This window comes from Alosa sapidissima, chromosome 8 (genome assembly GCF_018492685.1).
Source record: "Alosa sapidissima isolate fAloSap1 chromosome 8, fAloSap1.pri, whole genome shotgun sequence".
NCBI lineage: Eukaryota > Metazoa > Chordata > Actinopteri > Clupeiformes > Clupeidae > Alosa > Alosa sapidissima.
Window position 1 is genome coordinate 5,227,624 of NC_055964.1, and position 25,182 is coordinate 5,252,805.

At 48.9% G+C, this 25,182-nt stretch overlaps 39 non-coding genes across 39 annotated transcripts; all 39 read right to left on the reverse strand.

Moving 5' to 3' along the window:
* Window positions 1-654: 654 nt before the first annotated feature.
* Window positions 655-726, reverse strand: trnac-gca. Its single transcript has one exon. It is a non-coding gene; the product is annotated as a tRNA-Cys (tRNA).
* Window positions 727-1,414: 688 nt separating this feature from the next.
* Window positions 1,415-1,486, reverse strand: trnac-gca. The gene has a single exon. It is a non-coding gene; the product is annotated as a tRNA-Cys (tRNA).
* A 374-nt stretch (window positions 1,487-1,860) lies between these two features.
* trnal-caa lies at window positions 1,861-1,971 on the reverse strand. Its single transcript has 2 exons — window positions 1,934-1,971; window positions 1,861-1,906 (listed from the first exon to the last, which is right to left on the reverse strand). It is a non-coding gene; the product is annotated as a tRNA-Leu (tRNA).
* A 190-nt stretch (window positions 1,972-2,161) lies between these two features.
* Window positions 2,162-2,233, reverse strand: trnac-gca. Its single transcript has one exon. It is a non-coding gene; the product is annotated as a tRNA-Cys (tRNA).
* A 370-nt stretch (window positions 2,234-2,603) lies between these two features.
* On the reverse strand, window positions 2,604-2,714 carry trnal-caa. The gene is made up of 2 exons: window positions 2,677-2,714; window positions 2,604-2,649 (listed from the first exon to the last, which is right to left on the reverse strand). It is a non-coding gene; the product is annotated as a tRNA-Leu (tRNA).
* Window positions 2,715-4,412: 1,698 nt separating this feature from the next.
* trnac-gca lies at window positions 4,413-4,484 on the reverse strand. The gene has a single exon. It is a non-coding gene; the product is annotated as a tRNA-Cys (tRNA).
* Window positions 4,485-5,172: 688 nt separating this feature from the next.
* On the reverse strand, window positions 5,173-5,244 carry trnac-gca. Its single transcript has one exon. It is a non-coding gene; the product is annotated as a tRNA-Cys (tRNA).
* Window positions 5,245-5,616: 372 nt separating this feature from the next.
* On the reverse strand, window positions 5,617-5,727 carry trnal-caa. The gene is made up of 2 exons: window positions 5,690-5,727; window positions 5,617-5,662 (listed from the first exon to the last, which is right to left on the reverse strand). It is a non-coding gene; the product is annotated as a tRNA-Leu (tRNA).
* Window positions 5,728-5,903: 176 nt separating this feature from the next.
* On the reverse strand, window positions 5,904-5,975 carry trnac-gca. The gene has a single exon. It is a non-coding gene; the product is annotated as a tRNA-Cys (tRNA).
* A 675-nt stretch (window positions 5,976-6,650) lies between these two features.
* On the reverse strand, window positions 6,651-6,722 carry trnac-gca. The gene has a single exon. It is a non-coding gene; the product is annotated as a tRNA-Cys (tRNA).
* A 369-nt stretch (window positions 6,723-7,091) lies between these two features.
* Window positions 7,092-7,202, reverse strand: trnal-caa. Its single transcript has 2 exons — window positions 7,165-7,202; window positions 7,092-7,137 (listed from the first exon to the last, which is right to left on the reverse strand). It is a non-coding gene; the product is annotated as a tRNA-Leu (tRNA).
* Window positions 7,203-7,834: 632 nt separating this feature from the next.
* Window positions 7,835-7,945, reverse strand: trnal-caa. The gene is made up of 2 exons: window positions 7,908-7,945; window positions 7,835-7,880 (listed from the first exon to the last, which is right to left on the reverse strand). It is a non-coding gene; the product is annotated as a tRNA-Leu (tRNA).
* Window positions 7,946-8,135: 190 nt separating this feature from the next.
* trnac-gca lies at window positions 8,136-8,207 on the reverse strand. Its single transcript has one exon. It is a non-coding gene; the product is annotated as a tRNA-Cys (tRNA).
* A 370-nt stretch (window positions 8,208-8,577) lies between these two features.
* On the reverse strand, window positions 8,578-8,688 carry trnal-caa. The gene is made up of 2 exons: window positions 8,651-8,688; window positions 8,578-8,623 (listed from the first exon to the last, which is right to left on the reverse strand). It is a non-coding gene; the product is annotated as a tRNA-Leu (tRNA).
* A 190-nt stretch (window positions 8,689-8,878) lies between these two features.
* trnac-gca lies at window positions 8,879-8,950 on the reverse strand. The gene has a single exon. It is a non-coding gene; the product is annotated as a tRNA-Cys (tRNA).
* Window positions 8,951-9,320: 370 nt separating this feature from the next.
* trnal-caa lies at window positions 9,321-9,431 on the reverse strand. Its single transcript has 2 exons — window positions 9,394-9,431; window positions 9,321-9,366 (listed from the first exon to the last, which is right to left on the reverse strand). It is a non-coding gene; the product is annotated as a tRNA-Leu (tRNA).
* Window positions 9,432-9,621: 190 nt separating this feature from the next.
* trnac-gca lies at window positions 9,622-9,693 on the reverse strand. The gene has a single exon. It is a non-coding gene; the product is annotated as a tRNA-Cys (tRNA).
* Window positions 9,694-10,386: 693 nt separating this feature from the next.
* trnac-gca lies at window positions 10,387-10,458 on the reverse strand. The gene has a single exon. It is a non-coding gene; the product is annotated as a tRNA-Cys (tRNA).
* Window positions 10,459-10,832: 374 nt separating this feature from the next.
* On the reverse strand, window positions 10,833-10,943 carry trnal-caa. The gene is made up of 2 exons: window positions 10,906-10,943; window positions 10,833-10,878 (listed from the first exon to the last, which is right to left on the reverse strand). It is a non-coding gene; the product is annotated as a tRNA-Leu (tRNA).
* A 632-nt stretch (window positions 10,944-11,575) lies between these two features.
* Window positions 11,576-11,686, reverse strand: trnal-caa. Its single transcript has 2 exons — window positions 11,649-11,686; window positions 11,576-11,621 (listed from the first exon to the last, which is right to left on the reverse strand). It is a non-coding gene; the product is annotated as a tRNA-Leu (tRNA).
* Window positions 11,687-11,876: 190 nt separating this feature from the next.
* trnac-gca lies at window positions 11,877-11,948 on the reverse strand. The gene has a single exon. It is a non-coding gene; the product is annotated as a tRNA-Cys (tRNA).
* A 693-nt stretch (window positions 11,949-12,641) lies between these two features.
* trnac-gca lies at window positions 12,642-12,713 on the reverse strand. The gene has a single exon. It is a non-coding gene; the product is annotated as a tRNA-Cys (tRNA).
* A 374-nt stretch (window positions 12,714-13,087) lies between these two features.
* Window positions 13,088-13,198, reverse strand: trnal-caa. Its single transcript has 2 exons — window positions 13,161-13,198; window positions 13,088-13,133 (listed from the first exon to the last, which is right to left on the reverse strand). It is a non-coding gene; the product is annotated as a tRNA-Leu (tRNA).
* Window positions 13,199-13,843: 645 nt separating this feature from the next.
* On the reverse strand, window positions 13,844-13,954 carry trnal-caa. The gene is made up of 2 exons: window positions 13,917-13,954; window positions 13,844-13,889 (listed from the first exon to the last, which is right to left on the reverse strand). It is a non-coding gene; the product is annotated as a tRNA-Leu (tRNA).
* Window positions 13,955-15,317: 1,363 nt separating this feature from the next.
* Window positions 15,318-15,428, reverse strand: trnal-caa. Its single transcript has 2 exons — window positions 15,391-15,428; window positions 15,318-15,363 (listed from the first exon to the last, which is right to left on the reverse strand). It is a non-coding gene; the product is annotated as a tRNA-Leu (tRNA).
* Window positions 15,429-16,833: 1,405 nt separating this feature from the next.
* On the reverse strand, window positions 16,834-16,944 carry trnal-caa. The gene is made up of 2 exons: window positions 16,907-16,944; window positions 16,834-16,879 (listed from the first exon to the last, which is right to left on the reverse strand). It is a non-coding gene; the product is annotated as a tRNA-Leu (tRNA).
* A 203-nt stretch (window positions 16,945-17,147) lies between these two features.
* trnac-gca lies at window positions 17,148-17,219 on the reverse strand. Its single transcript has one exon. It is a non-coding gene; the product is annotated as a tRNA-Cys (tRNA).
* A 370-nt stretch (window positions 17,220-17,589) lies between these two features.
* On the reverse strand, window positions 17,590-17,700 carry trnal-caa. The gene is made up of 2 exons: window positions 17,663-17,700; window positions 17,590-17,635 (listed from the first exon to the last, which is right to left on the reverse strand). It is a non-coding gene; the product is annotated as a tRNA-Leu (tRNA).
* A 934-nt stretch (window positions 17,701-18,634) lies between these two features.
* Window positions 18,635-18,706, reverse strand: trnac-gca. Its single transcript has one exon. It is a non-coding gene; the product is annotated as a tRNA-Cys (tRNA).
* A 375-nt stretch (window positions 18,707-19,081) lies between these two features.
* trnal-caa lies at window positions 19,082-19,192 on the reverse strand. The gene is made up of 2 exons: window positions 19,155-19,192; window positions 19,082-19,127 (listed from the first exon to the last, which is right to left on the reverse strand). It is a non-coding gene; the product is annotated as a tRNA-Leu (tRNA).
* A 203-nt stretch (window positions 19,193-19,395) lies between these two features.
* On the reverse strand, window positions 19,396-19,467 carry trnac-gca. The gene has a single exon. It is a non-coding gene; the product is annotated as a tRNA-Cys (tRNA).
* A 370-nt stretch (window positions 19,468-19,837) lies between these two features.
* Window positions 19,838-19,948, reverse strand: trnal-caa. The gene is made up of 2 exons: window positions 19,911-19,948; window positions 19,838-19,883 (listed from the first exon to the last, which is right to left on the reverse strand). It is a non-coding gene; the product is annotated as a tRNA-Leu (tRNA).
* Window positions 19,949-20,882: 934 nt separating this feature from the next.
* Window positions 20,883-20,954, reverse strand: trnac-gca. The gene has a single exon. It is a non-coding gene; the product is annotated as a tRNA-Cys (tRNA).
* A 375-nt stretch (window positions 20,955-21,329) lies between these two features.
* trnal-caa lies at window positions 21,330-21,440 on the reverse strand. The gene is made up of 2 exons: window positions 21,403-21,440; window positions 21,330-21,375 (listed from the first exon to the last, which is right to left on the reverse strand). It is a non-coding gene; the product is annotated as a tRNA-Leu (tRNA).
* Window positions 21,441-21,643: 203 nt separating this feature from the next.
* On the reverse strand, window positions 21,644-21,715 carry trnac-gca. The gene has a single exon. It is a non-coding gene; the product is annotated as a tRNA-Cys (tRNA).
* A 370-nt stretch (window positions 21,716-22,085) lies between these two features.
* trnal-caa lies at window positions 22,086-22,196 on the reverse strand. The gene is made up of 2 exons: window positions 22,159-22,196; window positions 22,086-22,131 (listed from the first exon to the last, which is right to left on the reverse strand). It is a non-coding gene; the product is annotated as a tRNA-Leu (tRNA).
* A 645-nt stretch (window positions 22,197-22,841) lies between these two features.
* Window positions 22,842-22,952, reverse strand: trnal-caa. Its single transcript has 2 exons — window positions 22,915-22,952; window positions 22,842-22,887 (listed from the first exon to the last, which is right to left on the reverse strand). It is a non-coding gene; the product is annotated as a tRNA-Leu (tRNA).
* Window positions 22,953-23,584: 632 nt separating this feature from the next.
* On the reverse strand, window positions 23,585-23,695 carry trnal-caa. Its single transcript has 2 exons — window positions 23,658-23,695; window positions 23,585-23,630 (listed from the first exon to the last, which is right to left on the reverse strand). It is a non-coding gene; the product is annotated as a tRNA-Leu (tRNA).
* A 203-nt stretch (window positions 23,696-23,898) lies between these two features.
* On the reverse strand, window positions 23,899-23,970 carry trnac-gca. Its single transcript has one exon. It is a non-coding gene; the product is annotated as a tRNA-Cys (tRNA).
* Between the last annotated feature and the right edge of the window lie 1,212 nt (window positions 23,971-25,182).

Below are 25,182 nucleotides of genomic sequence, written 5' to 3' on the forward strand. Positions count from 1 at the left end.
ACAGCAAGGTGGACCAGACTGTTGCTTATTTTGTATCACACTGCGGCTGAAACGCCCTCAACACTGCTGAACTCAAGCATTTCTTTTACCTGTCTGACTGTCTTCACTCTCTGGAGGCAAAGGCACCGCTCTCAACTGAATGCAATTACACCTTGTGCCAGAATTTTGGGTGGTAGCAAAAATAGTCAGGTCTGTAGTAAAAGAGCAGATTTCATTGTGTTCCGTTGAGTAAAATCAGCTAATCTTCCATGGAGGACTTGGTGTTGGAAAATAGCCAGTCAGCCTCACCGGTGTCCATTTTGACGTCTTTTCTCGCACAACCACTTCCCTGCGATGGGTCTGTCCATTGCCACTTCAAATAAAAGCCTATGTCAGAAGTGGGATTCGAAACCACGCCTCCATTCGGAGACCAGAAATCCCTTGCCTGAGGAAGGCACTTCGCCTTGAGTCTGGCACCTTAGACCGCTCGGCCATCCTGACTGGCAGAGCTAAAGTGAGACGAGCTGCTCGAAGCTTGTGTTTTTTGCGGAGGAGACTGAGGAGACACATTTTCAGCAGTCCTTTCATTTTCAGTTGAAGCATTTGCTTTCAGTTTACCAGGCGGACACAAAAACGGCAAACGCATTTGCGCACGCCAGCTTGCGTGAATGTTTGAGGGGGCACCAGGATTTGAACCTGGGACCTCTTGATCTGCAGTCAAATGCTCTACCACTGAGCTATACCCCCTGCACAGCGAGGTGGACCAGACTGTTGCTTATTTTGTATCACACTGCGGCTGACACGCCCTCAACACTGCTGAACTCAAGCATTTCTTTTACCTGTCTGACTGTCTTCACTCTCTGGAGTGGCAAAGGCACCGCTCTCAACTGAATGCAATTAAACCTTGTGCTAAAATTTTGGGTGGTAGCAAAAATAGTCAGGTCTGTAGTAAAAGAGCAGATTTCATTGTGTTCCGTTGAGTAAAATCAGCTAATCTTCCATGGAGGACTTGGTGTTGGAAAATAGCCAGTCAGCCTCACCGGTGTCCATTTTGACGTCTTTTCTCGCACAACCACTTCCCTGCGATGGGTCTGTCCATTGCCACTTCAAATAAAAGCCTATGTCAGAAGTGGGATTCGAACCCACGCCTCCATTCGGAGACCAGAAATCCCTTGCCTGAGGAAGGCACTTCGCCTTGAGTCTGGCGCCTTAGAGCGCTCGGCCATCCTGACTGGCAGAGCTAAAGTGAGACGAGCTGCTCGAAACTTGTGTTTTTTGCGGAAAAGACTGAGGAGACACATTTTCAGCAGTCCTTTCATTTTCAGTTGAAGCATTTGCTTTCAGGTCACGGAGTGACCAGTTTACCAGGCTGACACAAAAACGGCAAAACAGTTAGGCAAACGCACTTACGCACGCCAGCTTGCGTGCATGTTTGAGGGGGCACCAGGATTTGAACCTGGGACCTCTTGATCTGCAGTCAAATGCTCTACCACTGAGCTATACCCCCTGCACAGCAAGGTGGACCAGACTGTTGCTTATTTTGTATCACACTGCGGCTGAAACGCCCTCAACTCTGCTGAACTCAAGCATTTCTTTTACCTGTCTGAATGTCTTCACTCTCTGGAGTGGCAAAGGCAACGCTCTCAACTGAATGCAATTACACCTTGTGCCAGAATTTTGGGTGGTAGCAAAAATAGTCAGGTCTGTAGTAAAAGAGCAGATTTCATTTTGTTCCTTTGAGTAAAATCAGCTAATCTTCCATAGAGGACTTGGTGTTGGAAAATAGCCAGTCAGCCTCACCGGTGTCCATTTTGACGTCTTTTCTCGCATAACCACTTCCCTGCGATGGGTCTGTCCATTGCCACTTCAAATAAAAGCCTATGTCAGAAGTGGGATTCGAACCCACGCCTCCATTCGGAGACCAGAAATCCCTTGCCTGAGGAAGGCACGTCGCCTTGAGTCTGGCGCCTTAGACCGCTCGGCCATCCTGACTGGCAGAGCTAAAGTGAGACGAGCTGCTCGAAGCTTGTGTTTTTTGCGGAGGAGACTGAGGAGACACATTTTCAGCAGTCCTTTCATTTTCAGTTGAAGCATTTGCTTTCAGGTCACGGAGTGACCAGTTTACCAGGCTGACACAAAAACGGCAAACGCATTTGCGCACGCCAGCTTGCGTGCATGTTTGAGGGGGCACCAGGATTTGAACCTGGGACCTCTTGATCTGCAGTCAAATGCTCTACCACTGAGCTATACCCCCTGCACAGCAAGGTTGACCAGACTGTTGCTTATTTTGTATCACACTGCGGCTGAAACGCCCTCAACACTGCTGAACTCAAGCATTTCTTTTAGCTGTCTGACTGTCTTCACTCTCTGGAGTGGCAAAGGCACCGCTCTCAACTGAATGCAATTTAACCTTGTGCCAGAATTTTGGGTGGTAGCAAAAATAGTCAGGTCAGTAGTAAAAGAGCAGATTTCATTGTGTTCCGTTGAGTAAAATCAGCTAATCTTCCATGGAGGACTTGGTGTTGGGGTCCAGTCAGCCTCACCGGTGTCCATTTTGACGTCTTTTCTCGCACAACCACTTCCCTGCGATGGGTCTGTCCATTGCCACTTCAAATAAAAGCCTATGTCAGAAGTGGGATTCGAACCCACGCCTCCATTCGGAGACCAGAAATCCCTTGCCTGAGGAAGGCACTTCGCGTTGAGTCTGGCGCCTTAGACCGCTCGGCCATCCTGACTGGCAGAGCTAAAGTGAGACGAGCTGCTCGAATCTTGTGTTTTTTGCGGAAAAGACTGAGGAGACACATTTTCAGCAGTCCTTTCATTTTCAGTTGAAGCATTTGCTTTCAGGTCACGGAGTGACCAGTTTACCAGGCTGACACAAAAACGGCAAACGCATTTGCGCACGCCAGCTTGCGTGCATGTTTGAGAGGGCACCAGGATTTGAACCTGGGACCTCTTGATCTGCAGTCAAATGCTCTACCACTGAGCTATACCCCCTGCACAGCGAGGTGGACCAGACTGTTGCTTATTTTGTATCACACTGCGGCTGAAACGCCCTCAACACTGCTGAACTCAAGCATTTCTTTTACCTGTCTGACTGTCTTCACTCTCTGGAGTGGCAAAGGCACCGCTCTCAACTGAATGCAATTTAACCTTGTGCCAGAATTTTGGGTGGTAGCAAAAATAGTCAGGTCAGTAGTAAAAGAGCAGATTTCATTGTGTTCCGTTGAGTAAAATCAGCTAATCTTCCATGGAGGACTTGGTGTTGTGGTCCAGTCAGCCTCACCGGTGTCCATTTTGACGTCTTTTCTCGCACAACCACTTCCCTGCGATGGGTCTGTCCATTGCCACTTCAAATAAAAGCCTATGTCAGAAGTGGGATTCGAACCCACGCCTCCATTCTGAGACCAGAAATCCCTTGCCTGGGGAAGGCACTTCGCCTTGAGTCTGGCGCCTTAGACCGCTCGGCCATCCTGACTGGCAGAGCTAAAGTGAGACGAGCTGCTCGAAGCTTGTGTTTTTTGCGGAGGAGACTGAGGAGACACATTTTCAGCAGTCCTTTCATTTTCAGTTGAAGCATTTGCTTTCAGGTCACGGAGTGACCAGTTTACCAGGCTGACACAAAAACGGCAAACGCATTTGCGCACGCCAGCTTGCGTGCATGTTTGAGGGGGCACCAGGATTTCAACCTGGGACCTCTTGATCTGCAGTCAAATGCTCTACCACTGAGCTATACCCCCTGCACAGCGAGGTGGACCAGACTGTTGCTTATTTTGTATCACACTGCGGCTGAAACACCCTCAACACTGCTGAACTCAAGCATTTCTTTTACCTTACCTGTCTGACTGTCTTCACTCTCTGGAGTGGCAAAGGCAACGCTCTCAACTGAATGCAATTACACCTTGTGCCAGAATTTTGGGTGGTAGCAAAAATAGTCAGGTCTGTAGTAAAAGAGCAGATTTCATTGTGTTCCGTTGAGTAAAATCAGCTAATCTTCCATGGAGGACTTGGTGTTGGAAAATAGCCAGTCAGCCTCACCGGTGTCCATTTTGACGTCTTTTCTCGCACAACCACTTCCCTGCGATGGGTCTGTCCATTGCCACTTCAAATAAAAGCCTATGTCAGAAGTGGGATTCGAACCCACGCCTCCATTCGGAGACCAGAAATCCCTTGCCTGAGGAAGGCACTTCGCCTTGAGTCTGGCGCCTTAGAGCGCTCGGCCATCCTGACTGGCAGAGCTAAAGTGAGACGAGCTGCTCGAAACTTGTGTTTTTTGCGGAAAAAACTGAGGAGACACATTTTCAGCAGTCCTTTCATTTTCAGTTGAAGCATTTGCTTTCAGGTCACGGAGTGACCAGTTTACCAGGCTGACACAAAAACGGCAAAACAGTTAGGCAAACGCACTTACGCACGCCAGCTTGCGTGCATGTTTGAGGGGGCACCAGGATTTGAACCTGGGACCTCTTGATCTGCAGTCAAATGCTCTACCACTGAGCTATACCCCCTGCACAGCTAGGTGGACCAGACTGTTGCTTATTTTGTATCACACTGCGGCTGAAACGCCCTCAACACTGCTGAACTCAAGCATTTCTTTTACCTGTCTGACTGTCTTCACTCTCTGGAGTGGCAAAGGCACCGCTCTCAACTGAATGCAATTAAACCTTGTGCTAAAATTTTGGGTGGTAGCAAAAATAGTCAGGTCTGTAGTAAAAGAGCAGATTTCATTGTGTTCCGTTGAGTAAAATCAGCTAATCTTCCATAGAGGACTTGGTGTTGGAAAATAGCCAGTCAGCCTCACCGGTGTCCATTTTGACGTCTTTTCTCGCACAACCACTTCCCTGCGATGGGTCTGTCCATTGCCACTTCAAATAAAAGCCTATGTCAGAAGTGGGATTCGAACCCACGCCTCCATTCGGAGACCAGAAATCCCTTGCCTGAGGAAGGCACTTCGCTTTGAGTCTGGCGCCTTAGAGCGCTCGGCCATCCTGACTGGCAGAGCTAAAGTGAGACGAGCTGCTCGAAACTTGTGTTTTTTGCGGAAAAGACTGAGGAGACACATTTTCAGCAGTCCTTTCATTTTCAGTTGAAGCATTTGCTTTCAGGTCACGGAGTGACCAGTTTACCAGGCTGACACAAAAACGGCAAAACAGTTAGGCAAACGCACTTACGCACGCCAGCTTGCGTGCATGTTTGAGGGGGCACCAGGATTTGAACCTGGGACCTCTTGATCTGCAGTCAAATGCTCTACCACTGAGCTATACCCCCTGCACAGCAAGGTGGACCAGACTGTTGCTTATTTTGTATCACACTGCGGCTGAAACGCCCTCAACACTGCTGAACTCAAGCATTTCTTTTACCTGTCTGACTGTCTTCACTCTCTGGAGGCAAAGGCACCGCTCTCAACTGAATGCAATTACACCTTGTGCCAGAATTTTGGGTGGTAGCAAAAATAGTCAGGTCTGTAGTAAAAGAGCAGATTTCATTGTGTTCTGTTGAGTAAAATCAGCTAATCTTCCATGGAGGACTTGGTGTTGGAAAATAGCCAGTCAGCCTCAACGGTGTCCATTTTGACGTCTTTTCTCGCACAACCACTTCCCTGCGATGGGTCTGTCCATTGCCACTTCAAGTAAAAGCCTATGTCAGAAGTGGGATTCGAACCCACGCCTCCATTCGGAGACCAGAAATCCCTTGCCTGAGGAAGGCCCTTCGCCTTGAGTCTGGCGCCTTAGACCGCTCGGCCATCCTGACTGGAAGAGCTAAAGTGAGACGAGCTGCTCGAAGCTTGTGTTTTTTGCGGAGGAGACTGAGGAGACACATTTTCAGCAGTCCTTTCATTTTCAGTTGAAGCATTTGCTTTCAGGTCACGGAGTGATCAGTTTACCAGGCTGACACAAAAACGGCAAACGCATTTGCGCGCATGTTTGAGGGGGCACCAGGATTTGAACCTGGGACCTCTTGATCTGCAGTCAAATGCTCTACCACTGAGCTATACCCCCTGCACAGCAAGGTGGACCAGACTGTTGCTTATTTTGTATCACACTGCGGCTGAAACGCCCTCAACTCTGCTGAACTCAAGCATTTCTTTTACCTGTCTGAATGTCTTCACTCTCTGGAGTGGCAAAGGCAACGCTCTCAACTGAATGCAATTACACCTTGTGCCAGAATTTTGGGTGGTAGCAAAAATAGTCAGGTCTGTAGTAAAAGAGCAGATTTCATTTTGTTCCTTTGAGTAAAATCAGCTAATCTTCCATAGAGGACTTGGTGTTGGAAAATAGCCAGTCAGCCTCACCGGTGTCCATTTTGACGTCTTTTCTCGCATAACCACTTCCCTGCGATGGGTCTGTCCATTGCCACTTCAAATAAAAGCCTATGTCAGAAGTGGGATTCAAACCCACGCCTCCATTCGGAGACCAGAAATCCCTTGCCTGAGGAAGGCACGTCGCCTTGAGTCTGGCGCCTTAGACCGCTCGGCCATCCTGACTGGCAGAGCTAAAGTGAGACGAGCTGCTCGAAGCTTGTGTTTTTTGCGGAGGAGACTGAGGAGACACATTTTCAGCAGTCCTTTCATTTTCAGTTGAAGCATTTGCTTTCAGGTCACGGAGTGACCAGTTTACCAGGCTGACACAAAAACGGCAAACGCATTTGCGCACGCCAGCTTGCGTGCATGTTTGAGGGGGCACCAGGATTTGAACCTGGGACCTCTTGATCTGCAGTCAAATGCTCTACCACTGAGCTATACCCCCTGCACAGCAAGGTGGACCAGACTGTTGCTTATTTTGTATCACACTGCGGCTGAAACGCCCTCAACACTGCTGAACTCAAGCATTTCTTTTAGCTGTCTGACTGTCTTCACTCTCTGGAGTGGCAAAGGCACCGCTCTCAACTGAATGCAATTTAACCTTGTGCCAGAATTTTGGGTGGTAGCAAAAATAGTCGGTCAGTAGTAAAAGAGCAGATTTCATTGTGTTCCGTTGAGTAAAATCAGCTAATCTTCCATGGAGGACTTGGTGTTGGGGTCCAGTCAGCCTCACCGGTGTCCATTTTGACGTCTTTTCTCGCACAACCACTTCCCTGCGATGGGTCTGTCCATTGCCACTTCAAATAAAAGCCTATGTCAGAAGTGGGATTCGAACCCACGCCTCCATTCGGAGACCAGAAATCCCTTGCCTGAGGAAGGCACTTCGCGTTGAGTCTGGCGCCTTAGACCGCTCGGCCATCCTGACTGGCAGAGCTAAAGTGAGACGAGCTGCTCGAATCTTGTGTTTTTTGCGGAAAAGACTGAGGAGACACATTTTCAGCAGTCCTTTCATTTTCAGTTGAAGCATTTGCTTTCAGGTCACGGAGTGACCAGTTTACCAGGCTGACACAAAAACGGCAAACGCATTTGCGCACGCCAGCTTGCGTGCATGTTTGAGAGGGCACCAGGATTTGAACCTGGGACCTCTTGATCTGCAGTCAAATGCTCTACCACTGAGCTATACCCCCTGCACAGCGAGGTGGACCAGACTGTTGCTTATTTTGTATCACACTGCGGCTGAAACGCCCTCAACACTGCTGAACTCAAGCATTTCTTTTACCTGTCTGACTGTCTTCACTCTCTGGAGTGGCAAAGGCACCGCTCTCAACTGAATGCAATTTAACCTTGTGCCAGAATTTTGGGTGGTAGCAAAAATAGTCAGGTCAGTAGTAAAAGAGCAGATTTCATTGTGTTCCGTTGAGTAAAATCAGCTAATCTTCCATGGAGGACTTGGTGTTGTGGTCCAGTCAGCCTCACCGGTGTCCATTTTGACGTCTTTTCTCGCACAACCACTTCCCTGCGATGGGTCTGTCCATTGCCACTTCAAATAAAAGCCTATGTCAGAAGTGGGATTCGAACCCACGCCTCCATTCGGAGACCAGAAATCCCTTGCCTGGGGAAGGCACTTCGCCTTGAGTCTGGCGCCTTAGACCGCTCGGCCATCCTGACTGGCAGAGCTAAAGTGACACGAGCTGCTCGAAGCTTGTGTTTTTTGCGGAGGAGACTGAGGAGACACATTTTCAGCAGTCCTTTCATTTTCAGTTGAAGCATTTGCTTTCAGGTCACGGAGTGACCAGTTTACCAGGCTGACACAAAAACGGCAAACGCATTTGCGCACGCCAGCTTGCGTGCATGTTTGAGGGGGCACCAGGATTTGAACCTGGGACCTCTTGATCTGCAGTCAAATGCTCTACCACTGAGCTATACCCCCTGCACAGCGAGGTGGACCAGACTGTTGCTTATTTTGTATCACACTGCGGCTGAAACGCCCTCAACACTGCTGAACTCAAGCATTTCTTTTACCTGTCTGACTGTCTTCACTCTCTGGAGTGGCAAAGGCACCGCTCTCAACTGAATGCAATTTAACCTTGTGCCAGAATTTTGGGTGGTAGCAAAAATAGTCAGGTCAGTAGTAAAAGAGCAGATTTCATTGTGTTCCGTTGAGTAAAATCAGCTAATCTTCCATGGAGGACTTGGTGTTGTGGTCCAGTCAGCCTCACCGGTGTCCATTTTGACGTCTTTTCTCGCACAACCACTTCCCTGCGATGGGTCTGTCCATTGCCACTTCAAATAAAAGCCTATGTCAGAAGTGGGATTCGAACCCACGCCTCCATTCGGAGACCAGAAATCCCTTGCCTGGGGAAGGCACTTCGCCTTGAGTCTGGCGCCTTAGACCGCTCGGCCATCCTGACTGGCAGAGCTAAAGTGACACGAGCTGCTCGAAGCTTGTGTTTTTTGCGGAGGAGACTGAGGAGACACATTTTCAGCAGTCCTTTCATTTTCAGTTGAAGCATTTGCTTTCAGGTCACGGAGTGACCAGTTTACCAGGCTGACACAAAAACGGCAAACGCATTTGCGCACGCCAGCTTGCGTGCATGTTTGAGGGGGCACCAGGATTTGAACCTGGGACCTCTTGATCTGCAGTCAAATGCTCTACCACTGAGCTATACCCCCTGCACAGCGAGGTGGACCAGACTGTTGCTTATTTTGTATCACACTGCGGCTGAAACGCCCTCAACACTGCTGAACTCAAGCATTTCTTTTACCTGTCTGACTGTCTTCACTCTCTGGAGTGGCAAAGGCACCGCTCTCAACTGAATGCAATTTAACCTTGTGCCAGAATTTTGGGTGGTAGCAAAAATAGTCAGGTCAGTAGTAAAAGAGCAGATTTCATTGTGTTCCGTTGAGTAAAATCAGCTAATCTTCCATGGAGGACTTGGTGTTGTGGTCCAGTCAGCCTCACCGGTGTCCATTTTGACGTCTTTTCTCGCACAACCACTTCCCTGCGATGGGTCTGTCCATTGCCACTTCAAATAAAAGCCTATGTCAGAAGTGGGATTCGAACCCACGCCTCCATTCGGAGACCAGAAATCCCTTGCCTGGGGAAGGCACTTCGCCTTGAGTCTGGCGCCTTAGACCGCTCGGCCATCCTGACTGGCAGAGCTAAAGTGACACGAGCTGCTCGAAGCTTGTGTTTTTTGCGGAGGAGACTGAGGAGACACATTTTCAGCAGTCCTTTCATTTTCAGTTGAAGCATTTGCTTTCAGGTCACGGAGTGACCAGTTTACCAGGCTGACACAAAAACGGCAAACGCATTTGCGCACGCCAGCTTGCGTGCATGTTTGAGGGGGCACCAGGATTTGAACCTGGGACCTCTTGATCTGCAGTCAAATGCTCTACCACTGAGCTATACCCCCTGCACAGCGAGGTGGACCAGACTGTTGCTTATTTTGTATCACACTGCGGCTGAAACACCCTCAACACTGCTGAACTCAAGCATTTCTTTTACCTTACCTGTCTGACTGTCTTCACTCTCTGGAGTGGCAAAGGCAACGCTCTCAACTGAATGCAATTACACCTTGTGCCAGAATTTTGGGTGGTAGCAAAAATAGTCAGGTCTGTAGTAAAAGAGCAGATTTCATTGTGTTCCGTTGAGTAAAATCAGCTAATCTTCCATGGAGGACTTGGTGTTGGAAAATAGCCAGTCAGCCTCACCGGTGTCCATTTTGACGTCTTTTCTCGCACAACCACTTCCCTGCGATGGGTCTGTCCATTGCCACTTCAAATAAAAGCCTATGTCAGAAGTGGGATTCGAACCCACGCCTCCATTCGGAGACCAGAAATCCCTTGCCTGAGGAAGGCACTTCGCCTTGAGTCTGGCGCCTTAGAGCGCTCGGCCATCCTGACTGGCAGAGCTAAAGTGAGACGAGCTGCTCGAAACTTGTGTTTTTTGCGGAAAAAACTGAGGAGACACATTTTCAGCAGTCCTTTCATTTTCAGTTGAAGCATTTGCTTTCAGGTCACGGAGTGACCAGTTTACCAGGCTGACACAAAAACGGCAAAACAGTTAGGCAAACGCACTTACGCACGCCAGCTTGCGTGCATGTTTGAGGGGGCACCAGGATTTGAACCTGGGACCTCTTGATCTGCAGTCAAATGCTCTACCACTGAGCTATACCCCCTGCACAGCTAGGTGGACCAGACTGTTGCTTATTTTGTATCACACTGCGGCTGAAACGCCCTCAACACTGCTGAACTCAAGCATTTCTTTTACCTGTCTGACTGTCTTCACTCTCTGGAGTGGCAAAGGCACCGCTCTCAACTGAATGCAATTAAACCTTGTGCTAAAATTTTGGGTGGTAGCAAAAATAGCCAGGTCTGTAGTAAAAGAGCAGATTTCATTGTGTTCCGTTGAGTAAAATCAGCTAATCTTCCATGGAGGACTTGGTGTTGGAAAATAGCCAGTCAGCCTCACCGGTGTCCATTTTGACGTCTTTTCTCGCACAACCACTTCCCTGCGATGGGTCTGTCCATTGCCACTTCAAATAAAAGCCTATGTCAGAAGTGGGATTCGAACCCACGCCTCCATTCGGAGACCAGAAATCCCTTGCCTGAGGAAGGCACTTCGCCTTGAGTCTGGCGCCTTAGACCGCTCGGCCATCCTGACTGGCAGAGCTAAAGTGAGACGAGCTGCTCGAATCTTGTGTTTTTTGCGGAAAAGACTGAGGAGACACATTTTCAGCAGTCCTTTCATTTTCAGTTGAAGCATTTGCTTTCAGGTCACGGAGTGACCAGTTTACCAGGCTGACACAAAAACGGCAAACGCATTTGCGCACGCCAGCTTGCGTGCATGTTTGAGAGGGCACCAGGATTTGAACCTGGGACCTCTTGATCTGCAGTCACATGCTCTACCACTGAGCTATACCCCCTGCACAGCGAGGTGGACCAGACTGTTGCTTATTTTGTATCACACTGCGGCTGAAACGCCCTCAACACTGCTGAACTCAAGCATTTCTTTTACCTGTCTGACTGTCTTCACTCTCTGGAGTGGCAAAGGCACCGCTCTCAACTGAATGCAATTTAACCTTGTGCCAGAATTTTGGGTGGTAGCAAAAATAGTCAGGTCAGTAGTAAAAGAGCAGATTTCATTGTGTTCCGTTGAGTAAAATCAGCTAATCTTCCATGGAGGACTTGGTGTTGTGGTCCAGTCAGCCTCACCGGTGTCCATTTTGACGTCTTTTCTCGCACAACCACTTCCCTGCGATGGGTCTGTCCATTGCCACTTCAAATAAAAGCCTATGTCAGAAGTGGGATTCGAACCCACGCCTCCATTCGGAGACCAGAAATCCCTTGCCTGGGGAAGGCACTTCGCCTTGAGTCTGGCGCCTTAGACCGCTCGGCCATCCTGACTGGCAGAGCTAAAGTGAGACGAGCTGCTCGAAGCTTGTGTTTTTTGCGGAGGAGACTGAGGAGACACATTTTCAGCAGTCCTTTCATTTTCAGTTGAAGCATTTGCTTTCAGGTCACGGAGTGACCAGTTTACCAGGCTGACACAAAAACGGCAAACGCATTTGCGCACGCCAGCTTGCGTGCATGTTTGAGGGGGCACCAGGATTTGAACCTGGGACCTCTTGATCTGCAGTCAAATGCTCTACCACTGAGCTATACCCCCTGCACAGCGAGGTGGACCAGACTGTTGCTTATTTTGTATCACACTGCGGCTGAAACACCCTCAACACTGCTGAACTCAAGCATTTCTTTTACCTTACCTGTCTGACTGTCTTCACTCTCTGGAGTGGCAAAGGCAACGCTCTCAACTGAATGCAATTACACCTTGTGCCAGAATTTTGGGTGGTAGCAAAAATAGTCAGGTCTGTAGTAAAAGAGCAGATTTCATTGTGTTCCGTTGAGTAAAATCAGCTAATCTTCCATGGAGGACTTGGTGTTGGAAAATAGCCAGTCAGCCTCACCGGTGTCCATTTTGACGTCTTTTCTCGCACAACCACTTCCCTGCGATGGGTCTGTCCATTGCCACTTCAAATAAAAGCCTATGTCAGAAGTGGGATTCGAACCCACGCCTCCATTCGGAGACCAGAAATCCCTAGCCTGAGGAAGGCACTTCGCCTTGAGTCTGGCGCCTTAGAGCGCTCGGCCATCCTGACTGGCAGAGCTAAAGTGAGACGAGCTGCTCGAAACTTGTGTTTTTTGCGGAAAAAACTGAGGAGACACATTTTCAGCAGTCCTTTCATTTTCAGTTGAAGCATTTGCTTTCAGGTCACGGAGTGACCAGTTTACCAGGCTGACACAAAAACGGCAAAACAGTTAGGCAAACGCACTTACGCACGCCAGCTTGCGTGCATGTTTGAGGGGGCACCAGGATTTGAACCTGGGACCTCTTGATCTGCAGTCAAATGCTCTACCACTGAGCTATACCCCCTGCACAGCTAGGTGGACCAGACTGTTGCTTATTTTGTATCACACTGCGGCTGAAACGCCCTCAACACTGCTGAACTCAAGCATTTCTTTTACCTGTCTGACTGTCTTCACTCTCTGGAGTGGCAAAGGCACCGCTCTCAACTGAATGCAATTAAACCTTGTGCTAAAATTTTGGGTGGTAGCAAAAATAGTCAGGTCTGTAGTAAAAGAGCAGATTTCATTGTGTTCCGTTGAGTAAAATCAGCTAATCTTCCATGGAGGACTTGGTGTTGGAAAATAGCCAGTCAGCCTCACCGGTGTCCATTTTGACGTCTTTTCTCGCACAACCACTTCCCTGCGATGGGTCTGTCCATTGCCACTTCAAATAAAAGCCTATGTCAGAAGTGGGATTCGAACCCACGCCTCCATTCGGAGACCAGAAATCCCTTGCCTGAGGAAGGCACTTCGCCTTGAGTCTGGCGCCTTAGACCGCTCGGCCATCCTGACTGGCAGAGCTAAAGTGAGACGAGCTGCTCGAAGCTTGTGTTTTTTGCGGAAAAGACTGAGGAGACACATTTTCAGCAGTCCTTTCATTTTCAGTTGAAGCATTTGCTTTCAGGTCACGGAGTGACCAGTTTACCAGGCTGACACAAAAACGGCAAAACAGTTTGGCAAACGCACTTACGCACGCCAGCTTGCGTGCATGTTTGAGGGGGCACCAGGATTTGAATCTGGGACCTCTTGATCTGCAGTCAAATGCTCTACCACTGAGCTATACCCCCTGCACAGTGAGGTGGACCAGACTGTTGCTTATTTTGTATCACACTGCGGCTGAAACGCCCTCAACACTGCTGAACTCAAGCATTTCTTTTACCTGTCTGACTGTCTTCACTCTCTGGAGTGGCAAAGGCACCGCTCTCAACTGAATGCAATTTAACCTTGTGCCAGAATTTTGGGTGGTAGCAAAAATAGTCAGGTCAGTAGTAAAAGAGAAGATTTCATTGTGTTCCGTTGAGTAAAATCAGCTAATCTTCCATGGAGGACTTGGTGTTGTGGTCCAGTCAGCCTCACCGGTGTCCATTTTGACGTCTTTTCTCGCACAACCACTTCCCTGCGATGGGTCTGTCCATTGCCACTTCAAATAAAAGCCTATGTCAGAAGTGGGATTCGAACCCACGCCTCCATTCGGAGACCAGAAATCCCTTGCCCGAGGAAGGCACTTCGCCTTGAGTCTGGCGCCTTAGACCGCTCGGCCATCCTGACTGGCAGAGCTAAAGTGAGACGAGCTGCTCGAAGCTTGTGTTTTTTGCGGAAAAGACTGAGGAGACACATTTTCAGCAGTCCTTTCATTTTCAGTTGAAGCATTTGCTTTCAGGTCACGGAGTGACCAGTTTACCAGGCTGACACAAAAACGGCAAACGCATTTGCGCACGCCAGTTTGCGTGCATGTTTGAGGGGGCACCAGGATTTGAACCTGGGACCTCTTGAGCTGCAGTCAAATGCTCTACCACTGAGCTATACCCCCTGCACAGCGAGGTGGATCAGACTGTTGCTTATTTTGTATCACACTGCGGCTGAAACGCCCTCAACACTGCTGAACTCAAGCATTTCTTTTACCTGTCTGACTGTCTTCACTCTCTGGAGTGGCAAAGGCACCGCTCTCAACTGAATGCAATTTAACCTTGTGCCAGAATTTTGGGTGGTAGCAAAAATAGTCAGGTCAGTAGTAAAAGAGCAGATTTCATTGTGTTCCGTTGAGTAAAATCAGCTAATCTTCCATGGAGGACTTGGTGTTGTGGTCCAGTCAGCCTCACCGGTGTCCATTTTGAAGTCTTTTCTCGCACAACCACTTCCCTGCGATGGGTCTGTCCATTGCCACTTCAAATAAAAGCCTATGTCAGAAGTGGGATTCGATCCCACGCCTCCATTCGGAGACCAGAAATCCCTTGCCTGACGAAGGCACGTCGCCTTGAGTCTGGCGCCTTAGACCGCTCTGCCATCCTGACTGGCAGAGCTAAAGTGAGACGAGCTGCTCGAAGCTTGTGTTTTTTGCGGAGGAGACTGAGGAGACACATTTTCAGCAGTCCTTTCATTTTCAGTTGAAGCATTTGCTTTCAGTTTACCAGGCGGACACAAAAACGGCAAACGCATTTGCGCACGCCAGCTTGCGTGAATGTTTGAGGGGGCACCAGGATTTGAACCTGGGACCTCTTGATCTGCAGTCAAATGCTCTACCACTGAGCTATACCCCTTGCACAGCGAGGTGGACCAGACTGTTGCTTATTTTGTATCACACTGCGGCTGAAACGCCCTCAACACTGCTGAACTCAAGCATTTCTTTTACCTGTCTGACTGTCTTCACTCTCTGGAGTGGAAAAGGCACCGCTCTCAACTGAATGCAATTAAACCTTGTGCTAAAATTTTGGGTGGTAGCAAAAATAGTCAGGTCTGTAGTAAAAGAGCAGATTTCATTGTGTTCCGTTGAGTAAAATCAGCTAATCTTCCATGGAGGACTTGGTGTTGGAAAATAGCCAGTCAGCCTCACCGGTGTCCATTTTGACGTCTTTTCTCGCACAACCACTTCCCTGCGATGGGTCTGTCCATTGCCACTTCAAATAAAAGCCTATGTCAGAAGTGGGATTCGAACCCACGCCTCCATTCGGAGACCAGAAATCCCTTGCCTGAGGAAGGCACTTCGCCTTGAGTCTGGCGCCTTAGACCGCTCGGCCATCCTGACTGGCAGAGCTAAAGTGAGACGAGCTGCTCGAAGCTTGTGTTTTTTGCGGAAAAGACTGAGGAGACACATTTTCAGCAGTCCTTTCATTTTCAGTTGAAGCATTTGCTTTCAGGTCACGGAGTGACCAGTTTACCAGGCTTACACAAAAACGGCAAAACAGTTAGGCAAACGCACTTACGCACGCCAGCTTGCGTGCATGTTTGAGGGGGCACCAGGATTTGAACCTAGGACCTCTTGATCTGCAGTCAAATGCTCTACCACTGAGCTATACCCCCTGCACAGCGAGGTGGACCAGACTGTTGCTTATTTTGTATCACACTGCGGCTGAAACGCCCTCAACACTGCTGAACTCAAGCATTTCTTTTACCTGTCTGACTGTCTTCACTCTCTGGAGTGGCAAAGGCACCACTCTCAACTGAATGCAATTAAACCTTGTGCTAAAATTTTGGGTGGTAGCAAAAATAGTCAGGTCTGTAGTAAAAGAGCAGATTTCATTGTGTTCCGTTGAGTAAAATCAGCTAATCTTCCATGGAGGACTTGGTGTTGGAAAATAGCCAGTCAGCCTCACCGGTGTCCATTTTGACGTCTTTTCTCGCACAACCACTTCCCTGCGATGGGTCTGTCCATTGCCACTTCAAATAAAAGCCTTTGTCAGAAGTTGGATTCGAACCCACGCCTCCATTCGGAGACCAGAAATCCCTTGCCTGAGGAAGGCACTTCGCCTTGAGTCTGGCGCCTTAGACCGCTCGGCCATCCTGACTGGCAGAGCTAAAGTGAGACGAGCTGCTCGAAGCTTGTGTTTTTTGCGGAAAAGACTGAGGAGAAACATTTTCAGCAGTCCTTTCATTTTCAGTTGAAGCATTTGCTTTCAGGTCACGGAGTGACCAGTTTACCAGGCTGACACAAAAACGGCAAAACAGTTAGGCAAACGCACTTACGCACGCCAGCTTGCGTGCATGTTTGAGGGGGCACCAGGATTTGAACCTAGGACCTCTTGATTTGCAGTCAAATGCTCTACCACTGAGCTATACCCCCTGCACAGCAAAGTGGACCAGACTGTTGCTTATTTTGTATCACACTGCGGCTGAAACGCCCTCAACAATGCTGAACTCAAGCATTTCTTTTACCTGTCTGACTGTCTTCACTCTCTGGAGTGGCAAAGGCACCGCTCTCAACTGAATGCAATTTAACCTTGTGCCAGAATTTTGGGTGGTAGCAAAAATAGTCAGGTCAGTAGTAAAAGAGCAGATTTCATTGTGTTCCGTTGAGTAAAATCAGCTAATCTTCCATGGAGGACTTGGTGTTGTGGTCCAGTCAGCCTCACCGGTGTCCATTTTGACGTCTTTTCTCGCACAACCACTTCCCTGCGATGGGTCTGTCCATTGCCACTTCAAATAAAAGCCTATGTCAGAAGTGGGATTCGAACCCACGCCTCCATTCGGAGACCAGAAATCCCTTGCCCGAGGAAGGCACTTCGCCTTGAGTCTGGCGCCTTAGACCGCTCGGCCATCCTGACTGGCAGAGCTAAAGTGAGACGAGCTGCTCGAAGCTTGTGTTTTTTGCGGAAAAGACTGAGGAGACACATTTTCAGCAGTCCTTTCATTTTCAGTTGAAGCATTTGCTTTCAGGTCACGGAGTGACCAGTTTACCAGGCTGTCACAAAATCGGCAAAACAGTTAGGCAAACGCATTTGCGCAGGCCAGTTTGCGTGCATGTTTGAGGGGGCACCAGGATTTGAACCTGGGACCTCTTGATCTGCAGTCAAATGCTCTACCACTGAGCTATACCCCCTGCACAGCGAGGTGGACCAGACTGTTGCTTATTTTGTATCAAACTGCGGCTGAAACGCCCTCAACACTGCTGAACTCAAGCATTTCTTTTACCTGTCTGACTGTCTTCACTCTCTGGAGTGGCAAAGGCACCGCTCTCAACTGAATGCAATTTAACCTTGTGCCAGAATTTTGGATGGTAGCATAAATAGTCAGGTCAGTAGTAAAAGAGCAGATTTCATTGTGTTCCGTTGAGTAAAATCAGCTAATCTTCCATGGAGGACTTGGTGTTGGGGTCCAGTCAGCCTCACCGGTGTCCATTTTGACGTCTTTTCTCGCACAACCACTTCCCTGCGATGGGTCTGTCCATTGCCACTTCAAATAAAAGCCTATGTCAGAAGTGGGATTCGAACCCACGGCTCCATTCGGAGACCAGAAATCCCTTGCCTGAGGAAGGTACTTCGCCTTGAGTCTGGCGCCTTAGACCGCTCGGCCATCCTGACTGGCAGAGCTAAAGTGAGACGAGCTGCTCGAATCTTGTGTTTTTTGCGGAAAAGACTGAGGAGACACATTTTCAGCAGTCCTTTCATTTTCAGTTGAAGCATTTGCTTTCAGGTCACGGAGTGACCAGTTTACCAGGCTGACACAAAAACGGCAAAGGCATTTGCGCACGCCAGCTTGCGTGCATGTTTGAGGGGGCACCAGGATTTGAACCTGGGACCTCTTGATCTGCAGTCAAATGCTCTACCACTTAGCTATACCCCCTGCACAGGAAGGTGGACCAGACTGTTGCTTATTTTGTATCACACTGCGGCTGAAACGCCCTCAACACTGCTGAACTCAAGCATTTCTTTTACCTGTCTGACTGTCTTCACTCTCTGGAGTGGCAAAGGCACCGCTCTCAACTGAATGCAATTACACCTTGTGCCAGAATTTTGGGTGGTAGCAAAAATAGTCAGGTCTGTAGTAAAAGAGATTTCATTGTGTTCCGTTGAGTAAAATCAGCTAATCTTCCATGGAGGACTTGGTGTTGGAAAATAGCCAGTCAGCCTCACCGGTGTCCATTTTGACGTCTTTTCTCGCACAACCACTTCCCTGCGATGGGTCTGTCCATTGCCACTTCAAATAAAAGCCTATGTCAGAAGTGGGATTCGAAAGCACGCCTCCATTCGGAGACCAGAAATCCCTTGCCTGGGGAAGGCACTTCGCCTTGAGTCTGGCGCCTTAGACCGCTCGGCCATCCTGACTGGCAGAGCTAAAGTGAGACGAGCTGCTCGAAGCTTGTGTTTTTTGCGGAGGAGACTGAGGAGACACATTTTCAGCAGTCCTTTCATTTTCAGTTGAAGCATTTGCTTTCAGGTCACGGAGTGACCAGTTTACCAGGCTGACACAAAAACGGCAAACGCATTTGCGCACGCCAGCTTGCGTGCATGTTTGAGGGGGCACCAGGATTTGAACCTGGGACCTCTTGATCTGCAGTCAAATGCTCTACCACTGAGCTATACCCCCTGCACAGCGAGGTGGGCCAGACTGTTGCTTATTTTGTATCACACTGCGGCTGAAACACCCTCAACACTGCTGAACTCAAGCATTTCTTTTACCTTACCTGTCTGACTGTCTTCACTCTCTGGAGTGGAAAAGGCAACGCTCTCAACTGAATGCAATTACACCTTGTGCCAGAATTTTGGGTGGTAGCAAAAATAGTCAGGTCTGTAGTAAAAGAGCAGATTTCATTGTGTTCCGTTGAGTAAAATCAGCTAATCTTCCATGGAGGACTTGGTGTTGTGGTCCAGTCAGCCTCACCGGTGTCCATTTTGACGTCTTTTCTCGCACAACCACTTCCCTGCGATGGGTCTGTCCATTGCCACTTCAAATAAAAGCCTATGTCAGAAGTGGGATTCGAACCCACGCCTCCATTCGGAGACCAGAAATCCCTTGCCCGAGGAAGGCACTTCGCCTTGAGTCTGGCGCCTTAGACCGCTCGGCCATCCTGACTGGCAGAGCTAAAGTGAGACGAGCTGCTCGAAGCTTGTGTTTTTTGCGGAAAAGACTGAGGAGACACATTTTCAGCAGTCCTTTCATTTTCAGTTGAAGCATTTGCTTTCAGGTCACGGAGTGACCAGTTTACCAGGCTGTCACAAAATCGGCAAAACAGTTAGGCAAACGCATTTGCGCAGGCCAGTTTGCGTGCATGTTTGAGGGGGCACCAGGATTTGAACCTGGGACCTCTTGATCTGCAGTCAAATGCTCTACCACTGAGCTATACCCCCTGCGCAGCGAGGTGGACCAGACTGTTGCTTATTTTGTATCAAACTGCGGCTGAAACGCCCTCAACACTGCTGAACTCAAGCATTTCTTTTACCTGTCTGACTGTCTTCACTCTCTGGAGTGGCAAAGGCACCGCTCTCAACTGAATGCAATTTAACCTTGTGCCAGAATTTTGGATGGTAGCATAAATAGTCAGGTCAGTAGTAAAAGAGCAGATTTCATTGTGTTCCGTTGAGTAAAATCAGCTAATCTTCCATGGAGGACTTGGTGTTGGGGTCCAGTCAGCCTCACCGGTGTCCATTTTGACGTCTTTTCTCGCACAACCACTTCCCTGCGATGGGTCTGTCCATTGCCACTTCAAATAAAAGCCTATGTCAGAAGTGGGATTCGAACCCACGGCTCCATTCGGAGACCAGAAATCCCTTGCCTGAGGAAGGTACTTCGCCTTGAGTCTGGCGCCTTAGACCGCTCGGCCATCCTGACTGGCAGAGCTAAAGTGAGACGAGCTGCTCGAATCTTGTGTTTTTTGCGGAAAAGACTGAGGAGACACATTTTCAGCAGTCCTTTCATTTTCAGTTGAAGCATTTGCTTTCAGGTCACGGAGTGACCAGTTTACCAGGCTGACACAAAAACGGCAAAGGCATTTGCGCACGCCAGCTTGCGTGCATGTTTGAGGGGGCACCAGGATTTGAACCTGGGACCTCTTGATCTGCAGTCAAATGCTCTACCACTTAGCTATACCCCCTGCACAGGAAGGTGGACCAGACTGTTGCTTATTTTGTATCACACTGCGGCTGAAACGCCCTCAACACTGCTGAACTCAAGCATTTCTTTTACCTGTCTGACTGTCTTCACTCTCTGGAGTGGCAAAGGCACCGCTCTCAACTGAATGCAATTACACCTTGTGCCAGAATTTTGGGTGGTAGCAAAAATAGTCAGGTCTGTAGTAAAAGAGATTTCATTGTGTTCCGTTGAGTAAAATCAGCTAATCTTCCATGGAGGACTTGGTGTTGGAAAATAGCCAGTCAGCCTCACCGGTGTCCATTTTGACGTCTTTTCTCGCACAACCACTTCCCTGCGATGGGTCTGTCCATTGCCACTTCAAATAAAAGCCTATGTCAGAAGTGGGATTCGAAAGCACGCCTCCATTCGGAGACCAGAAATCCCTTGCCTGGGGAAGGCACTTCGCCTTGAGTCTGGCGCCTTAGACCGCTCGGCCATCCTGACTGGCAGAGCTAAAGTGAGACGAGCTGCTCGAAGCTTGTGTTTTTTGCGGAGGAGACTGAGGAGACACATTTTCAGCAGTCCTTTCATTTTCAGTTGAAGCATTTGCTTTCAGGTCACGGAGTGACCAGTTTACCAGGCTGACACAAAAACGGCAAACGCATTTGCGCACGCCAGCTTGCGTGCATGTTTGAGGGGGCACCAGGATTTGAACCTGGGACCTCTTGATCTGCAGTCAAATGCTCTACCACTGAGCTATACCCCCTGCACAGCGAGGTGGGCCAGACTGTTGCTTATTTTGTATCACACTGCGGCTGAAACACCCTCAACACTGCTGAACTCAAGCATTTCTTTTACCTTACCTGTCTGACTGTCTTCACTCTCTGGAGTGGAAAAGGCAACGCTCTCAACTGAATGCAATTACACCTTGTGCCAGAATTTTGGGTGGTAGCAAAAATAGTCAGGTCTGTAGTAAAAGAGCAGATTTCATTGTGTTCCGTTGAGTAAAATCAGCTAATCTTCCATGGAGGACTTGGTGTTGTGGTCCAGTCAGCCTCACCGGTGTCCATTTTGACGTCTTTTCTCGCACAACCACTTCCCTGCGATGGGTCTGTCCATTGCCACTTCAAATAAAGGCCTATGTCAGAAGTGGGATTCGAACCCACGCCTCCATTCGGAGACCAGAAATCCCTTGCCCGAGGAAGGCACTTCGCCTTGAGTCTGGCGCCTTAGACCGCTCGGCCATCCTGACTGGCAGAGCTAAAGTGAGACGAGCTGCTCGAAGCTTGTGTTTTTTGCGGAAAAGACTGAGGAGACACATTTTCAGCAGTCCTTTCATTTTCAGTTGAAGCATTTGCTTTCAGGTCACGGAGTGACCAGTTTACCAGGCTGTCACAAAATCGGCAAAACAGTTAGGCAAACGCATTTGCGCAGGCCAGTTTGCGTGCATGTTTGAGGGGGCACCAGGATTTGAACCTGGGACCTCTTGATCTGCAGTCAAATGCTCTACCACTGAGCTATACCCCCTGCGCAGCGAGGTGGACCAGACTGTTGCTTATTTTGTATCAAACTGCGGCTGAAACGCCCTCAACACTGCTGAACTCAAGCATTTCTTTTACCTGTCTGACTGTCTTCACTCTCTGGAGTGGCAAAGGCACCGCTCTCAACTGAATGCAATTTAACCTTGTGCCAGAATTTTGGATGGTAGCATAAATAGTCAGGTCAGTAGTAAAAGAGCAGATTTCATTGTGTTCCGTTGAGTAAAATCAGCTAATCTTCCATGGAGGACTTGGTGTTGGGGTCCAGTCAGCCTCACCGGTGTCCATTTTGACGTCTTTTCTCGCACAACCACTTCCCTGCGATGGGTCTGTCCATTGCCACTTCAAATAAAAGCCTATGTCAGAAGTGGGATTCGAACCCACGGCTCCATTCGGAGACCAGAAATCCCTTGCCTGAGGAAGGTACTTCGCCTTGAGTCTGGCGCCTTAGACCGCTCGGCCATCCTGACTGGCAGAGCTAAAGTGAGACGAGCTGCTCGAATCTTGTGTTTTTTGCGGAAAAGACTGAGGAGACACATTTTCAGCAGTCCTTTCATTTTCAGTTGAAGCATTTGCTTTCAGGTCACGGAGTGACCAGTTTACCAGGCTGTCACAAAAACGGCAAAGCAGTTAGGCAAACGCATTTGCGCAGGCCAGTTTGCGTGCATGTTTGAGGGAGCACCAGGATTTGAACCTGGGACCTCTTGATCTGCAGTCAAATGCTCTACCACTGAGCTATACCCCCTGCACAGCAAGGTGGACCAGACTGTTGCTTATTTTGTATCACACTGCGGCTGAAACGCCCTCAACACTGCTGAACTCAAGCATTTCTTTTACCTGTCTGACTGTCTTCACTCTCTGGAGTGGCAAAGGCACCGCTCTCAACTGAATGCAATTTAACCTTGTGCCAGAATTTTGGGTGGTAGCAAAAATAGTCAGGTCAGTAGTAAAAGAGCAGATTTCATTGTGTTCCGTTGAGTAAAATCAGCTAATCTTCCATGGAGGACTTGGTGTTGTGGTCCAGTCAGCCTCACCGGTGTCCATTTTGACGTCTTTTCTCGCACAACCACTTCCCTGCGATGGGTCTGTCCATTGCCACTTCAAATAAAAGCCTATGTCAGAAGTGGGATTCGAACCCACGCCTCCATTCGGAGACCAGAAATCCCTTGCCTGAGGAAGGCACTTCGCGTTGAGTCTGGCGCCTTAGACCGCTCGGCCATCCTGACTGGCAGAGCTAAAGTGAGACGAGCTGCTCGAATCTTGTGTTTTTTGCGGAAAAGACTGAGGAGACACATTTTCAGCAGTCCTTTCATTTTCAGTTGAAGCATTTGCTTTCAGGTCACGGAGTGACCAGTTTACCAGGCTGACAGAAAAAAGGCAAACGCATTTGCGCACGCCAGCTTGCGTGCATGTTTGAGAGGGCACCAGGATTTGAACCTGGGACCTCTTGATCTGCAGTCAAATGCTCTACCACTGAGCTATACCCCCTGCACAGCGAGGTGGACCAGACTGTTGCTTATTTTGTATCACACTGCGGCTGAAACGCCCTCAACACTGCTGAACTCAAGCATTTCTTTTACCTGTCTGACTGTCTTCACTCTCTGGAGTGGCAAAGGCACCGCTCTCAACTGAATGCAATTTAACCTTGTGCCAGAATTTTGGGTGGTAGCAAAAATAGTCAGGTCAGTAGTAAAAGAGCAGATTTCATTGTGTTCCGTTGAGTAAAATCAGCTAATCTTCCATGGAGGACTTGGTGTTGTGGTCCAGTCAGCCTCACCGGTGTCCATTTTGACGTCTTTTCTCGCACAACCACTTCCCTGCGATGGGTCTGTCCATTGCCACTTCAAATAAAAGCCTATGTCAGAAGTGGGATTCGAACCCACGCCTCCATTCGGAGACCAGAAATCCCTTGCCTGAGGAAGGCACGTCGCCTTGAGTCTGGCGCCTTAGACCGCTCGGCCATCCTGACTGGAAGAGCTAAAGTGAGACGAGCTGCTCGAAGCTTGTGTTTTTTGCGGAGGAGACTGAGGAGACACATTTTCAGCAGTCCTTTCATTTTCAGTTGAAGCATTTGCTTTCAGGTCACGGAGTGACCAGTTTACCAGGCTGTCACAAAAACGGCAAAAGAGTTAGGCAAACTCACTTACGCACGCCAGCTTGCGTGCATGTTTGAGGGGGCACCAGGATTTGAACCTGGGACCTCTTGATCTGCAGTCAAATGCTCTACCACTGAGCTATACCCCCTGCACAGGGAGGAGGACCAGACTGTTGCTTATTTTGTATCACACTGCGGCTGAAACGCCCTCAACACTGCTGAACTCAAGCATTTCTTTTACCTGTCTGACTGTCTTCACTCTCTGGAGGCAAAGGCACCGCTCTCAACTGAATGCAATTACACCTTGTGCCAGAATTTTGATTGGTAGCAAAAATAGTCAAGTATGTAGTAAAAGAGATTTCATTGTGTTCCGTTGAGTAAAATCAGCTAATCTTCCATGGAGGACTTGGTGTTGGAAAATAGCCAGTCAGCCTCACCGGTGTCCATTTTGACGTCTTTTCTCGCACAACCACTTCCCTGCGATGGGTCTGTCCATTGCCACTTCAAATAAAAGCCTATGTCAGAAGTGGGATTCGAACCCACGCCTCCATTCGGAAACCAGAAATCCCTTGCCTGAGGAAGGCACTTCGCGTTGAGTCTGGCGCCTTAGACCGCTCGGCCATCCTGACTGGCAGAGCTAAAGTGAGACGAGCTGCTCGAATCTTGTGTTTTTTGCGGAAAAGACTGAGGAGACACATTTTCAGCAGTCCTTTCATTTTCAGTTGAAGCATTTGCTTTCAGGTCACGGAGTGACCAGTTTACCAGGCTGACACAAAAACGGCAAACGCATTTGCGCACGCCAGCATGCGTGCATGTTTGAGAGGGCACCAGGATTTGAATCTGGGACCTCTTGATCTGCAGTCAAATGCTCTACCACTGAGCTATACCCCCTGCACAGCGAGGTGGACCAGACTGTTGCTTATTTTGTATCAAACTGCGGCTGAAACGCCCTCAACACTGCTGAACTCAAGCATTTCTTTTACCTGTCTGACTGTCTTCACTCTCTGGAGTGGCAAAGGCAACGCTCTCAACTGAATGCAATTAAACCGTGTGCCAAAATTTTGGGTGGTAGCAAAAATAGTCAGGTCTGTAGTAAAAGTGCAGATTTCATTGTGTTCCGTTGAGTAAAATCAGCTAATCTTCCATGGAGGACTTGGTGTTGGAAAATAGCCAGTCAGCCTCACCGGTGTCCATTTTGACGTCTTTTCTCGCACAACCACTTCCCTGCGATGGGTCTGTCCATTGCCACTTCAAATAAAAGCCTATGTCAGAAGTGGGATTCGAACCCATGCCTCCATTCAGAGACCAGAAATCCCTTGCCTGGGGAAGGCACTTCGCCTTGAGTCTGGCGCCTTAGACCG